Source organism: Anguilla anguilla, chromosome 16 (assembly GCF_013347855.1).
Source record: "Anguilla anguilla isolate fAngAng1 chromosome 16, fAngAng1.pri, whole genome shotgun sequence".
NCBI classification, from domain to species: Eukaryota; Metazoa; Chordata; class Actinopteri; order Anguilliformes; family Anguillidae; genus Anguilla; species Anguilla anguilla.
Window position 1 is genome coordinate 18,821,218 of NC_049216.1, and position 16,201 is coordinate 18,837,418.

The 16,201-nt window shown below is 43.8% G+C and overlaps 1 long non-coding RNA gene across 3 annotated transcripts in view; it reads right to left on the reverse strand.

Annotated features, from left to right (window-relative positions):
- The window catches only part of LOC118215822, a 35,577-nt gene extending 19,428 nt beyond the window's left edge, over positions 1-16,149 (reverse strand). For all 3 annotated transcript variants that reach the window (XR_004762895.1, XR_004762896.1, XR_004762897.1), the window contains exons 1-4: positions 8,053-16,149; positions 5,355-7,325; positions 4,502-4,568; positions 1,890-1,973 (exon numbers count right to left, since the gene is read on the reverse strand). This is a non-coding gene — a long non-coding RNA (uncharacterized LOC118215822). The remainder of the gene's footprint in view (positions 1-1,889; positions 1,974-4,501; positions 4,569-5,354; positions 7,326-8,052) is intronic.
- Positions 16,150-16,201: the final 52 nt, after the last annotated feature.

The following is a 16,201-nucleotide window of genomic DNA, read 5'->3' on the forward strand; positions in this document are numbered from 1 at the left end:
ACACACACACACACGCACACACACATACACACACACACGCACGCGCACACACACACACACACACACACACACACACACACACACACACACGCACACACATACACACACACACGCACGCACACACACACATACACCCACACACACACACACACACGCACACGCACGCACACATGCACACACACACACACCAGCATGTATGCATGCATGCACATACGTATCCACAGACCAGAAGACATGAGAGATGTAAATTACTATCCAAATATTCAGAAACTGCTTTTACTCAAAATGTAAAACTAGGATAATGCAGAGCAATTCAATTAATTTCTATACATTTCTTATTATCGTGGAATTTTGTATACAACAGGCTCTAGACAAATCAGATCTGAGGTTGATATGACCTGATCTGTAGGCTGATCTGAGATTGACAAATCCAATTCCAAAACACTGTGTAACTGATGGAAATGTGAGAATATAAAGTACACATTTTTTTGAAGGGGGTGGGGGGGGGGGGGGGGTTAATGACTACTTTTTCAGTTTTTATAATGACCTTCTGTGTGTATTTGGATTTTGTGGGGTGGAGAGGGTTTTTAACTAACAACTTACACATTTTCCACATATCTAAGACATTTTGGAGAAAACGAGGTTCAAAATCTCTGTCATTTACATTCCTAACAAATACACACAAAAGCACACACATATGCACATGTGCAAATACGCAAACAGAACATAAATCATAAATATTGACCATGTTAACCATGGTTGACCATAATAACCACAACATCATGCCTTTTGGCTTTTGGACCATATATAGCACTACCAACAATAGAAACCCGTTTCAGACAAAAGCAGATACTGCATATAATTATATATCCATGTGAGGTAGAACTAGCAAAACAGAAAGCACTGGCGATAAGGCAGAGGTGACACCTGGGGTACTGAAGAATACACCATTGATGGTGATGGAAAGTGACTACATTTTTTTAAACCTTGTATAAATGTGTCTGTCAGTTCAGAAGGAATGTTAGTCTGTCCCCAGATGGCAATGGATCATAAAACTGCCTTATTTTAAACTGTGCACTTCCATATAAACTCAAAATACTTTTTTTCAAAAGCCTTATCCACCTAGATCAATAGCCAGTCAATATTCAATCAGGGGACAACCAACTACAGAGTCTTTAATAGACCCCAAAGAGGGTCTTCCTCGACTTACAGTACTGCCTTCACCACTTAAATCAATGGGATCATTTGTGGTAAAGATAATCAAAAAACGCTGAAACAAAATACATTTGGCAATGGTGTGTTGCATCCAGGTTTGTAAACAGAGCATTGCATTGCTGTATTCAGCACAGAGGAGGCACGCACCTTGAAGTGGAAATGCTACCTGGTGAGAACAGATTTAGAAAGAGATTTAAAAATGTCACAGAAGAGAGAAAATGGAGCGTGTGGGAGCGCGTTTGTGTGTTCAGCTAGACTGCCTGTGTATGTTCAGCTTCGCTATGTGCTCACGTGCTTGTGTGTGCGTGTGTGTCTGTGTCTGTGTGTATGCGTGTGTATGTCTGTGCATGTGTGTGAGCATGTTCGATTGTGTGCGTGCGTGTCTGTGTGTATGCGTGTGTATGTCTGCGCATGTGTGTGAGCATGTTTGAGTGTGTGTGTGTCTGTGCGTACATATGTGTATGTCTGTGAGTGTGTGTGCGTGTGTATGTCTGTATGTGTGTGTGAGAGTGTAAGTGTGTATGTGCGTGTGCGTGTGTATGTCTGTGTGTGTGTGTATGTGCGCGTACGTGTGTATGTCTGTGTGTGTGTGTGTGTGTGGACGTGTGTGTGTGCGTGTGTGAATGTGCTCTCAAGTCTGACAGTGAACAGAAGGGAGCTTCAAGCGCACCTACCCTGCACGTCATACAGCCGGCCCATCTGCGTCTTCCTCTCAATACCCAGGCGCTTTGTGCTTCATTGTTGTGTCTGGGAACATCCTAGCCACACAGAAAACACTGGGTTAGCCCATATGGACCCACAACAAAATACACACAGAACGCTAGGTTAGTCCATTCAGTCCCACAACACACAGAACAGTTTTTGATCACACAGACCCTCACTACACACACACAGCACTGTTTTCAAGCACACAGCATACTCTCACTGCACACACAACACTGTTTTCAAGCACACAGCACACTCTCACTGCACACACAACACTGTTTTCAATCAGCCGGAAGAGGCTGCAACACCCTGTACTCAGATTGTTCCTTAGATTGTGGTGTCTTCACCAAAAAGTAGTCAATGTCTAGAAGAAAGGTCCACACTCACTGAAAAGAAGTTATCAAAAGAAAAAACTATTTCATCTCCAACTGACAAGAACTGAGTCAAGATGAAATGCAATTTTTTCTTCTATTCAATTGCTGCAGGTCTGTGACCCTCCCGAGTGTTACTGCACTGAAGGTAGAAGGTTAGCCCATTCAGATCCATTCAATCACAGACATATCTACCATACATTATTGATATGAATTTACAATAATTTGATGTCAGAATATTCCATGGTTCCCGAAAATAAAGATTCAACTAAAATCTAACTCCAAGCAATACAGGAAATTGCAGTTTCTGTAAACAACGACTCAATTCACTCACACTTCCAGCTGGAAAAGAAATTAACCTCTCCTCCTTGAAAATTAGTGGATCATTGTTTGTAATTGTTATGGTAGTGTGTAACAAAGAACTGTATACTGGAGTGTATAATGCAGCCAAACACTATTGCAGGTACACTTCCTGGTCATAATATCTGGGTGGCCCCAGCAGAAGGAGGAACCCAAAAAAAAAAAATACTGGGTCCGTCTTTTTTATCCACCTACATGCTCAACACACTGAGTGCTCAATAAACCACTTCAGGTGGCACTAGTGAAGATGTGTTTAAATAGTTTTGTGAAGAAACTGTCACCAGGGGAAGTTCAGTAAATCAGCTGACATGATAAATATAGTGCCATGGCAACTGCTGCTTGTTGTAGATAAGGCTGCAAAATAAATGTAGTGCCAGACAAATGGCTCCATGTGCCTGAATGCTTAATAAACCTCAAAATCAATTTCATCACAAAGTACTATATCTGTATTCTTATTATTATTATTATTATTATTAGTAGTAGTAGTAGTAGTATTATTTTATTAAGCTGTGTTACGATACAGAACAGTATCTGTCTGAATACAGATAACACCCTCATATGTACTGAGCAGTTGCAATACATGTATTTGTGTACATGTGAGATATGCAGTTCAAACAGAAACGGGGATGAATTTTTTCTGATATGCAAACGAAGGGAATGCACAAACATTTGCACTTCACACAACACTTACAAAAAGGCCACAAACGAGACAAAGGACCCGCGTAGCAATAAGCGGGAATCCAACGGCGAACGATTTTATCGCTGCGTAGCGCCGCGTTATGAAAAAAAATGCAGAAAGCCAGTCGTCAGGAGCGTTGCGGCTGCACCAGGAGCCCTGAGCCCGCTCACCGCCGCAGAAGCGCCTCCCTGGATGTGTCTGAGAGAAGGAGGCCTCCTTTCCTGCGCGGGGAACGGGCGCACACTGCGCTAATGACGTCGAGCCGCCATCAGAAGTTAGGTTGAGCCTAATTAAGTCCGGGGGCGTCCTGTGGCCCCCGCGCGAGGGGCCCCCTTGACTGCGGCAGGTAACGGCGGCCCCCCATTACCGCCGCTGAGCGCCGCGGCGACGCGGATAAACAAACAGCCGACGCTAATAAATGAATTATGAATGTGCTTCGGTTTCGAGACCTTCGAGCTCGGGGAGGATCTGCTGCTTGAAATTCATAAATGTAATTAAATAATTAAATTAGCGCTAATTAACATGAAAGTGTTGATTATTTAAGCGCAAAAAGGAAAAAAAAACACCATTCAACTTCTTAATTATTCTTGTTCACACAGCATTTCCTTTCACTCAGCCGCCCTAAGTGCAAATAAAGCATCCCATCTGCTTGTAATTAGATCTAAATAATTTCAGACGATGTAGCTTATCATTTTGACTGCACATTTGATTAAAGCCAGAGTGGGAGCCATGGAGCTTTGGATTTACCTAATGGAGGTACCATGGGTTACAACGCCTATGACATTAGCAAAAAAAAGAGGATAACAGAAATCAGACAGGATGAAAAGGGGGAAATATGTCCACATAAAAATTCTGGGTTGTAAAAATCCCCGATCCTTTATAGTTCATTTCCTATAAATGAAAGGGAATTACGGCGAACCAACGGAGCCTGCATCTGAAGCGTCCCAGCGTAACGACTTTTCATTTGCTTAATCTCCAAATTAAATGGCGTTTGAAGCGAGAGGCACTTTTTTTTTTCCTCGGTATTATTACTCTCATCATCTCGAGAACATTTTCCTGCCGAGACCAATTTGAGTAAGACAAGAGGGCCCTCCCTGAACTCAATAAAGGAGCTGTAATGCTTGGGTTAATGGTGGAGGCTGATGGATCTGCAGGCGGGGGAGAGAACTACCTAATGATGGGATGAGGATTACAGTCCTCCTGGAAGACCTGATGTGTTTCCAGTTGGCTGCCAGATGCTGGAAATCAAGACAAACATTGATCAGTGACAGGACAGCAAGCACATTCATCAAGTCACCGGGAAAAAAATAAAAAAAATTAGAAATCAAGCTTGTCGCTCTCTTGCTGTAACAGGAACGATCCAAGCATAAATTATATTAATTAAATTAATTACATACTTAGAAGCATCTTCCCCCAATTAATTAAATTAGCCATGTACATGATGCTACTGGCAGGAGAAGATTAGGGGGATTAATTAACAGAATATGAATGTTTAAAGCACAAACATGCGCGCACACACACACACACACACAGCGAAGGCAAACATAACGAAGTTGTGAGCACTAATTAAAACGCTGCCTGCGTTCATAAAGATGCTAGCGAAAATATGACAGCACTGACAAGAACGTGCTGCTTGTGTTTCTGTTATTTTCAAACAAGTGAAAACTGACAAAGGGAAATTAGGTTCTCCCGGCTGTGTATGAATGATTTTTATGATGTCGCGCGGAATATTAAGAGGACACGTGGGCAGATGTGTGATTTGAGAGTCTCTATGAAGGCATTTCAGATTGTTTGACTTTCTGAAGTAGGAGTAATGACAGAATAAAAAAATGGAGCAAAGTTTGGGGAAATGGGAAGCGGCAGGGCTATATTCGCAGTGGAGAGCGGGCCGTTTATCTGAGCGGAAGGGGCCTTTATGGGAGGCAGGGGGAGCGGGGGGCTGGAGCGGTGTGGAGCGCTGTGCCTGCTGGAGTGGAGAGAGGCGGAGCCAGCGTTCGGTGTGACAGCTGGCGGGCTGCGCTCACCTCTGGCCCGCTGCGCTAACTCTCCAGATGTGGGAGACGCCGTGCCTGCAGGGCTCTTCCTGATGCGGGCCGTCTCAGCCAGGCTCAGCCGGGGGACGGGCGCGGTCCTGGCCGCCCGTTCGCCGCCGCGTCGGAGATGGCGGTCCGCTGGAGCCGTGCGGCATCCCAGGCGGGGGCCGGGAGCCCCGTTCGCGGCCGCCCCCGTACCTCCCTCCCCCTCAGAGCGCCGGCTCGGGTGCTTCAGCGGATCCCAGGAGCGCACCGCAGCCAGGCTCAGACACGCCCAGATCCTGCACCGGCACTGCCAGAGCAAGGGGCATGGCACACGCCCACACCGGCTCCTCCAGGAGCCATGGCAACCCCGCCAGGATGCCCACGGTACAGTGAGCTAAAAAGCTCAAAGAGCTGGTAAAAGTGGCATAAGCAGCAAATCAGAAGCTGTTGGGTAAATCCAGCACCTAATCCATCTGCAATGGGCTCCAGACACATTGGGCTGTCTGACAGACAGGGGGCAGCATGGTACCTGCACGCCCCTCATCCGCATCCTTATCATGGCTTTTCTACCTAATTTACACCTTTTCAATATATATCTTAGAATACATCTTAGCCCACTGCTCCACTTTTTTTTACCTGCGTTCACCAATAGCGCCTCAACTATCTAAACTGTTCACATGAGTGTGGATAAGCTCCTCTGTCAAATTTTAGGAGCTGATAACAGAAGTGAAAGCAAATCTTCAATGAACAAAAAACAAAACCAAAAAAAAAAAGCACCGAAGCGATGGTTTAATTCAATTTGAGGAGCCCCATACAGATGACAGAGACTACAGATGCCCGTCCCTCCACTGTGCCAGGGGGGCACAAGCTGACCTGTGCCCCCTTGCCAGCCCCGCAGTAGCGGCCGGCGCGGAGAGCGGCGCCCGCTGTCACCGTTGCTCCTTTGATCATCACAAACTGCATGACCGTTGGCTATCGTGTCCTGCTTCGCCATGCGTCCCATGTACTCGCAGAAACACAAAACAGCTGGCAGAAACAGATAGAGGACTTCGCTACATGACAAGAGAACAAGTGCCTTTAGGGTCCATTATGTTTCAGCTGTCCTCGTTTCCGATCCTGAGAACAAAGCCCCTGCACATGACAAATACATATTAATAGGGATATGCCGCATTAACACACCTATTTAAAAGCATTTCTGAAAGGGAACAAAATTCCTAAATATTCGTGTTTGAACACAACCAAGCCAGTGTGCATTACCTCTCTGCACTGTTATCCTTTGCAAATCTATTCTTTAATCTCCCACACATATTGTACTGATCAGCAATTTTTCACCCTCAGCAGTCAGATATTAGTCCTAAGGTATTCATATAGGCATTCTGTATTCTCCAAGATGACTCTGGCCACTTAACCAGTTAACTGGGCCCTAAGGTAGCTGCAAAGGCCATCTCCTCTAATAAACTGAGCATTATGGCACAAAGGTTAAAGGTCACATCAGCTCTTTGGACCGACTTTAAACAGAGAATTGATTTTTAATTTAAACAAAAGCTGAAAGACACCCTGAAGAGCCAATGTGACCAGTGGATTTGTGTTGTATAGTAAATTTAAGTTTTTAAAAAAACTGCCACAAAAACAGCACGTGTTGCATAAAAATCCTCCCTCTAGTTTCACAAATAGCATGTTCAGGGAAATGCAGGCACTCCCAGTTACACTGAAAATGTGGTGCATTGATTTTTAAAAAAATCATTGACGTTGTTATGCTCTGGCAAACCTACAGAGAACAACTTGGCTACATGTGGAGGTGAAAAGGTGTGCAGAGCATACGGCAGTAACAGAAGTTTTCTGAACTCCTGGTGGGGGGAGGGTGGGGGGAGACATGGGCGGATCAGAAGTGCTTGGGCCCCACTCTCTCTCCAGTCAACACTGAGTCAACCCCCCTGGTCATGGCTTTCTAGAGTTTGGACATCCACTCTGAGGCCCCTGTGGACATGCCAACACAGACAGTGAGACAATTTGTGTTGTTTTGGCTCCAGCCCATTGGATTTGAGATGAAACAATGAATATAAGGTTAAACTGCAGATGGTCAGATTTCATTTGAACGTATTCACATCCATATTGGGCGATCTGTGTAGGAATTACAGCCCTTTCATACATAGTTCCCCGTTTCAGGGGACCAAAAGAAATTGGACAGATGGTCATAACCTGAAATAAAGTCCTCACATTTCTTGCTTCTTAAGATTGTACCAGACAAAACATTCAACACACTCAAAGCCTTGGCAATGTCTCTGATCTATTTATTCCCATTTTCAGCCACATAATGGTCTGTTCTCCTGGTACTGACATTTCTTTGGTCCTCATGTTGAGAGACAAAAGCAACAGACTCCAAGTGCTATACCTGGAATCATCTCTAGGCCTTTTGTTAGCTTTCTTGCGCATGAACTAATGATGCAACGATACACAGCTGGGCAAAAAAACAGCTGAGCAGCCAACTGTCCAATTCTGTTTGGTCCCCAAATGTGGGGAGACTTTGTATAAAATGGACTACAATTCCTACACAGTTCACCTGATATGGATGTAAATACCCTTAAATTAAAGGTGACAGTTTGCGCTTCATTTTAGCCACACATTCATAGTTTCATTTCAAATCCAATCTGCTGGAGTACAGAGTCAAAACAAAAAAAAAATGTGTCACTGTGAAAATACTTACCGACTGCACAGTACGTGCACATATATAAATGCACACGTGCATCGTTCTTCACCATTCAGTCAAATCGCCGGACCTGGAGCTGATGTCAGATGGGGTCCTCGGTTTCCAAGCACGACTGCTTCCCCCCCTCTCTCTGTAGACCAGTTCTATAAATACAGCTAATGGGCGATGGGGGTTTCAACAAAAAAGGCACAGCTTTAAAAGAAGAAAAGGGAGAGAATGAGAGCTCTGTTTTCCAATTAATTTATTACTAAAATTTTGGCAAAAGGAAGGACAATTTAATAGTGTTTGTGTGCAATCAGCTCACAACCCAATGCCTGATTGCCCCTGAGGATAGGCCATTGTGAATAGACTCCCGCGTCACGACTTCCAACATCAAGAGAATTTCTGAGCAGAGATCTTTTTCTTCATGCCCATCCAAGTATTTCCAGGGCTGAGACAACACCAGTGAGTGTGTTCAGACTTGTGGTAATCTAATTAATGCTGTAGCATATTGACCGTTTTTAGTTTGCTGTGTACACTGGATATGTTATATTAATGTATATAGGATATGATGTGCCGGCTGTCTTAGTGTACATAATGTAGTATACCAAGTTAGTATATTTAAGTTGCATGTATTGGATGTTTGTGGATGTATCGGCAAACCTCTGCTTATTAGCTGTGAAATTCTCTACACAGGATGTCTTAAACTTAATGCATATCCATGCTGTACATTGGCTGCATTTGTGTATAGTGTACAGAAATACTACTCCATAGAGTGGTGTGTAAAATCCTTAGTCTTAGTAAAAGTAAATACAACGTAGTCTTAGTAAATGTAAATGTGGTGCCATTTTTCACCATTAAACTATAAAAGGATTTAGAAGGCTGGGAAACTGATTTACAAAAGAAATATATTCTTGTGCATCTTTAACCTGGGTCCTGAAATGTCAGCTCCAGGTTTGCCCAGATACTGTGGGATAGCTCATTTTGCTCATTTGTTCTAAATGCATCTACTCATGGTCCAGTAGCTACTTGCTTTTATCCATGAAATTGAATACATCACACCCCAGGGAAAATGTTTTTGTGTGTCCTTAGCTTGATAGCTGGCCATTGATATACTATGACCCTACTGATATTCATAATCACTTCCGTGACAACTAAGTAGCCAATTATCTCCATGTCTCATAACGCAGGATTCTTTCTTCTGGCTGATAAGGAATCTGAGAAAGCCTACTTTAAATTAAATATTCATGGGCATTTCAAATGTCTCTGCTCTACATAATAACAGAAGATGAGAGTCCTAGGGCTTGCAAGCTGAATTCTGGCACCTCAATCAGATAAAGGCTTTGTCTGAGACTGCGATGTACTGTGATGTCTACATCAGCATATACAGGCCAGTATGCACAACACCCTTAATTGCGCTCCAGTGCGTGTTCACATAAAACAATCTGCAGTCATCTCAGGCCACTGAAGGCTAAACTTTCCCACAGTACTGCTCACAAATACAAAGCGCTATTTGGCTCCAGTGCGGTTGGCATGATGTGCGACGCCGTTCTCTTATAACGCAGTACTAGTCCACAGAAGACTCGTCTCAGGGTCGAAGCATTTAGCCCCCAGCCAGAGTGCTTTATCGATACCAGGCTCTTCTTGTTTTTTTATCTTTTCATCATGCTTTACAGTCTTTGAGTGCAATTAAGCTAAATGTAACCGTCACAGTATAAATAAGCACTGCACCACTGAAAAGATATAAAGGACTCTTTCCCCCCTACTGTTACTGCTGTTTCTTTATAAGACATGGGAGACAGAGTCACTATTACTCATTCGAGGAGGGGGGGGGGGGTGGCACTTCTAGCACAGGATGGTGAGCTCAGCATTTGATAAGACATCCATGTTTTGGAGAAAAGCATCTTCTCCATTTTATTCTACAGGAAATCTAAGTTTGATGTTCATGCGTGCCATAAAATTCTAAGATATAATAGTAATCCTTCCTCTGAGATTAGGGCTCATACTGTAGGTATCTTAGCCACAGTATGTAGGCCCCAAGAGTCATAAAACAGAGAAAATAAATAAGATTTGCAACAAACAAGGTGGTTTCTCAAACCACCCAGTAGCCCATGGCCGCGTTCAGTTGGGAGGTCACCATGGGCCTGAGGAGCCCCATGCCAAACGGTCCAAACGGACGCTGATCCTGCAGTGTGGCGAGCAGTCAGCTCGGGTCCTGCGTCGCAGGCGCTGCTGGTCCAAGGTCAGCGAAGGGGCACTGGGGGTAGAGGCCTAAAGGTCAAAATATTAACCCGCCGCCCCTGCCTCACCAAGACCTGCCTCCAGGGCCCCATCACCATCGCCCACCGCTGGAAATAACTGCGCCACTTTGAGTTCGATCGCTTGCACAAGTGGAATGCTATTAGTTCCGGGTCACCGGGCAGATTTTTTTCTTTCCAACAAACTTTCTTATGAAGCAAGGAGACGACCATCCATTAATCAGAGTACTGGCAGCTTGTGGATGTCAGTAAATATGTGGTGTTTTTTTTGGTTGTGTACGTGTGTGTGTGTGTGTGTGTATGTGTGTATGAGAGGGGGGTTGTGAGTTCACGATTACAACTGACAGATTTTCTGCATTCATTAAAGTGTGTGGAGGCTGAGACACAGCAGCTAATGACATTGTAAACTGGCCAATAAGCCTCTTCCCTGCAGCTATCAATCATAAATTGGCTTGGTTCTGGTAAGTTATGGTTGCAGGACAATTTCTAAATTTCGTTACATTTTCATTTTTCTTCCTTTTTTCATTTCTGCAGTTTTCTCCTGATGGCATTCATTTATGGCATATACATATGCGCTATAAGAACTACAGCAATTAACCCCCCCAAACCCCTTCTACAGCACATTAGCTTTCAGACCCACCAATGTCTTTGTGAATTCATTTGCTGGTCTGAGCATTTGAAAACCCAAGCCTATTGTAGAGAAAGGGACTACAGCTAAATCATTTTTCTGCCATAAAAATGCATATACGCCATTTGTGACAAAATATGTACCTAATTTCTAACAGCCGAGCTAAAGGGCTGGCTTTTACCAGCATAACCTCACTGTGCTGTTTAAAAACATTTAAAGGGAGCATTATAATCACTTCCTCTAAAATGTATATTCAAACAAACGGTTAATGGCAGTTTAGCAAAGAAAAGGTTATTAGCCCATTTGTGCACAGGTACTGCACGTGCTTTTCTGACGGCTGCATGAAGGGCCGCTGTGGAACCATAACCTTGGAATGACATTCCACAGGATGCCCCTTTAATAAACACTCTGTGCTCTCAGTTACCACCCATAATAGTATACATGCCACAGATAACACAGCGACTGAACAGGGGAGATATCGCGCTCCACACTAGCGGGAGCGGCTGGGTTTTCAGCGCACAGCGCTTCGCGACGCAGGGCGGTCTGTCCTGGGGAGCCTGCGCGGTGGGCACACGTTCTTTAAACGGAATCAGGAGCTGACCACATGCAAAGCAGATCCTTAATATTTCCACACGTTTTCTCCAGACTCCCCTCCCCCGGTTTCATTTGTTTTGTTTTTTTTTTTTGCTTGTTCGTTTGTTTTCTGGCTGTCAGGCTGCGTAACAGAGCAGCAGCGCTCGCCAGTTGCCTCGTTTGTTTTGTTTTTTTTTTGTTTGTCTTTTCCTGAAAGGCGCACATCTGTTTTACGGATTGTTGAGACGGAAAAAAAAAATAAAACACCACCGAAAACTAAAATGACAAAAATGTAAAAAACAGAAAAAAAGAAAAGAGGGAGCGTGAAAGTTGCCTTCCTCCGGTACAGAAGGCAGCTGAAGCGAAGGCTGGCTGATGCCGCGGTGGGCAAGGGGCCAGTGGGCGCCAGTTGGGGAAGCGTGCACCCATCCTATTGGCATGCAGGGCCAGGTACCTACTCTTGTCCTGAGACAGCTGTAAACCACCAGCCCATAGCGTAGCAATCAGGCGCCCGCTCCCTTTGAAGAATGCTGATACGCTGCAATCTGCGGCTCTGCAGGCTCGGCGGGCCCAGCAGCCGGCGCGCGCGTCGCCCCGCGGACGCCACTGACAGCCTCCGCCTCATTTCTCCTGACAGGCTCAGGATGCGGGGGGGAAGAAGGGGACAGGACGCTCAGGAAAGGGGAGGGACGGAGAGGGGAGAAAAAGAGGGGGGGGGGGCTGGGGGGAGAAAAGACTCCGAAACAAATGGCGACCTTTGGAAAGATTAATTTGTTTACCAACAAATGTTCTCGCTGTCATCGGCGGGGCCGGCTGACCTTCACGTCCCCGTCGCCAGGTTGCGAGGATGCTGACTGTAGTCATCTGTTAACTTAAACTTCTCCCATCAGTCTCCGCCGCCGCAGGTGACAGCGACCGCCGGCTCATCCGCTGGGTTTCAGGCGACGGGACGGCGCCCGAGATCTCAGCCCGCCGTCTCATAATAGCATCCCATTCGTCTCAGTTAGCTGTAATAATTCCTGTAATAATTCCTAATCAAATCTCCTCGGTAGGATGAACAAGCCTCTATTGATGTGCTACACTCAGCTAAGTGGAAGGAGCAGGAAGTCGATACCCAGTGATAGAAAAATTCATACACGCAGTAAGCTTACACAATGGGAATAGTGTTCCAATAACATGACCACAGGCGGGCAAACCCAATAATCCCTCATGTGTGGCACAAACTTCACACTTAATTCAACTGAGGCAGAGCCAAGATAATTTCCCTTTTCACTGTACGCTCTCAATCAAAGCCCATTTTTGCCGAAGAAAATATGAAGTGTATTGTGGATTTTTTTCTTTTGAATTACTGCAGATATAAAGGAAGGCTATAGCAGTCCTGACAAAGTATTTTGAAAGAAATACGTCCTTTTAGTTTGGAAATTGTCCAATTAAAAGTTTAAAATTACAAATTAAATTAGGTTTTTTTGAAAATAATTTTCTTTGTCATATGACAAGCAGTTATGAAAGTTCACCAATGGCAAAAACATGATTCTTAAAATACAAAATAAAATGTTCACTTAATTTTCATGTTGATGAACAGATAAATTCCATGGTCATAACAGAACATCCAGGCAAGTTTAAATTACACACCCAGCCCTGGGAACAAAAGCACATCGCACAAGGTGTGGTTTCACTTAAGGCAGTATAAAATATCCACTTACTGATTCATCCTGGCATGCGAGACAACTCGTCTTGCCCTGATTGGGGGCTGCAACACTATTGTGTATCCATTGAATATAGTCAGATATACGAGTATAATGATTTTACATCAGCTTACATCAGAGTTCTGAGACCAAAATTCTAGGTTTCTTCTGTATAATAAAAATTGTATTGAGACAGAAATGACTGCCTACAAGAAAAGAGAAAAGGAGGTGTAGTCCACTGGTACGACGTGGTTCGGGATGGGTGGATGGGCAGGAATGGAGCACAGATTATGCTTTTGGATGGAGAGTGGCCGCAGGTGAGCAAGGGGCATGTGTTTTTAGATACAGGAGTAAACAGGGTGTTGTAGAAGGTTAACACAGGCAGGAGAGGAGAGATTGTGAATACAGTCAGAGGAGGAACACAGGGAGCTCTCCAGCTGCACTCGCTGCCCTGCCCGTTCCCTTGCGTAGCTCTGCGAGTTTAATCCCATCACTCCGGCTCATGAAAACTGTTTCTCGGGTGATTTGGGTTTCAGAACAAATGCACAGCCAGCGCCGCCTTGCGCTAAACGAGAGAGAGATCAGCGCTGAAATGAAGAACACTCAAAATGACCGTCACAGCGAAACCCCCCCCCCCACCTCTCATTTCAGAAACCTCAAAAAGTTTAGTATCTCCTGTCAGATTACTGCAATTCCATTACACTATTTATTTGCTGTGAAAAACAATTTATTTGCTTCGCAGACGCCCTTGGCCAAGGTGACTAGTGCGGCGTGTATTTTACATATCACTCAGTTCTACAGCTGGATAGTCACGTCATAGAGGCAACTCCGGTTCAGGTAGTCCTCCCTGTGGGGTAAAACAGAGCCATCCCAAAAGGTACTCAAACCAGCAACCTTCTGGTTACCGGACTGTGTCCTTCACAACCTTCACCATTTAGCAGAGACAGGCAGACTGCGACCGAGCAAACGGTGGAGCAGTTACCATACCTTTTCTCCAGGTAAACTGCCTACAGCACACCCTGTCTGGGACGATCTATGGTGGAGTCCTCTTGTAGCAATATGTCAGGCTTCAATCTGTGTTACAGCGTTAATTGAACACAGCTCTACCATCCTCTGACACAGAACCTTATGAAACAACCAAAACGGAAATGAAAAGAAAACACTGCTGGTCACAAATGAAATGGGCCAAATTGGATAATCAATGAAAAAATCCAGTACAGGCTTGATCTGTTACAATATAATAGTACAGGAGCAGGCTGCATGCATTTCTATTCATTTTGCAGGTAGCTGACCTGAATGCTGTTTTTCAACTCTGATGAGCACCATTGGTAGTTCCAGAGTAGGGGTAATGGCTTATATAATGCCGGAACCTGAATTTCATTTGTTTCATTGAGATGCCCTGCTGCACATCACTGATGCCACAGTCCAGCTGAATATCTTTTTACCATTTCGCAATCGGAATGGTCTTCAAGGCAGGGAAGAATCTGCACCTCTTTGTTCAAACTATTCTTCAAATGCAGGTTCGTCAATGCACTAAAAGCTGTGGAACTGAATTCCGTGGAAAACCCACACATTAAGCATCTCAAACACAAGTGCGTCAGACAACTAGATTACATTTTCACGTGACAGCAGAAAACAATTATTCTGTGACATGGGTGACACAGAGAGAGAGAAAAAGCCATGACAGAGCTATCAATGCCTAAATTGTACCTTTAAGTCAGCAAAGACAACGCATAGTTAAAGTATGTGTGTTAGTGGACACCACAATGTCCTTATCACATGCTGTACATAACCTTGTAAACCTTCTTAAACACATCTGGCTTTTACTAATAGTTTCTCTAAGAGTTCTTAGTTATAATAAGTTGTAATAATAATAATAATAATAATGCTTCCTAGATGTTAGAGAAGGCGATAATGAAAGCAGAGCCGTTTGCCTGGGTTTAGCCCCTGTACTATGAATAGTAGCATCCAAGAAATCGGAGATTCATGAACTCTCCGCCCCTCCGTGGATGATGAATGAATCGGAACAGTAAGCGCGAGTCCGGCTGTACCAGAGTACCAGACAGTTGGACGTGGAATTAATCAAAGTCCATCACAAATGATCACATCCACAATCATGATACAAAATAATAGTACAGGAGTCACAATACAGAGTGTTAAGATGACCTAATCATGATATGATTCTTACGTTATTTCTCATGACTTCTTGCTAAGAAATTTGCATTCACCCACACCTTCCAGAATGAATGAATGCGCTCGAGCGCACACACACACTCTTCGGGCTTACTTTTTAAAATAATGATATGAAATACGCACTTTGTATGAAAATGAGTCTCTTAACAAATGAGATATATACACAATAAAATCTGTTCTCGTTTTTTTTTTTTTTTTTGCGCGGATGAAAATTATTTTCATGCGAGACAAGTACCTACTTGAAAAAATGATAATACGCTAGCATTTTGCAGACATACTAAGTTTAACATCACAAATCGTAAATGCATATAGAAAAATTACAGAGTAGTCTAACTAACTTTAATTAAAAATAATACATTTACCATTTTTGAGAAAAGAAAGAAAGAAAAAACCCCGGAGCCAAGTTACTACGTAGTAGTAGCTAAATTAGGTCCTTGCAAATAAAATGAAACAGTTTAACAACCTGGTCTTGGAGATTACTTACATTTGGAAATACGTACGTAATACACATGCGGCGCTTGTACGGTATAGTCTACATTTCAGAAAGCAGTCTCTATCTAGTTCTAGTGTTTTCTAATGATAACTTCATCTTAAACAGGCAACCGAGAAACTTGTTAGACTAAGTAACTTCCCAGCGAACGAACAAGATGAAAACAGAATGAAAAGCAATTATTTACCTGAATTAACACATTTCAATACTGTATGCTTTTCCCATTTCATCTGTATTTTTTACAGCCTGTCATTTCGGTTCTATTTCGTTTGTTAGCTAGTGAGCAAGCTAATTAGGCTAATAATGCATCACTCCTGTGCGCCTGCCAGTTCCATCAGAC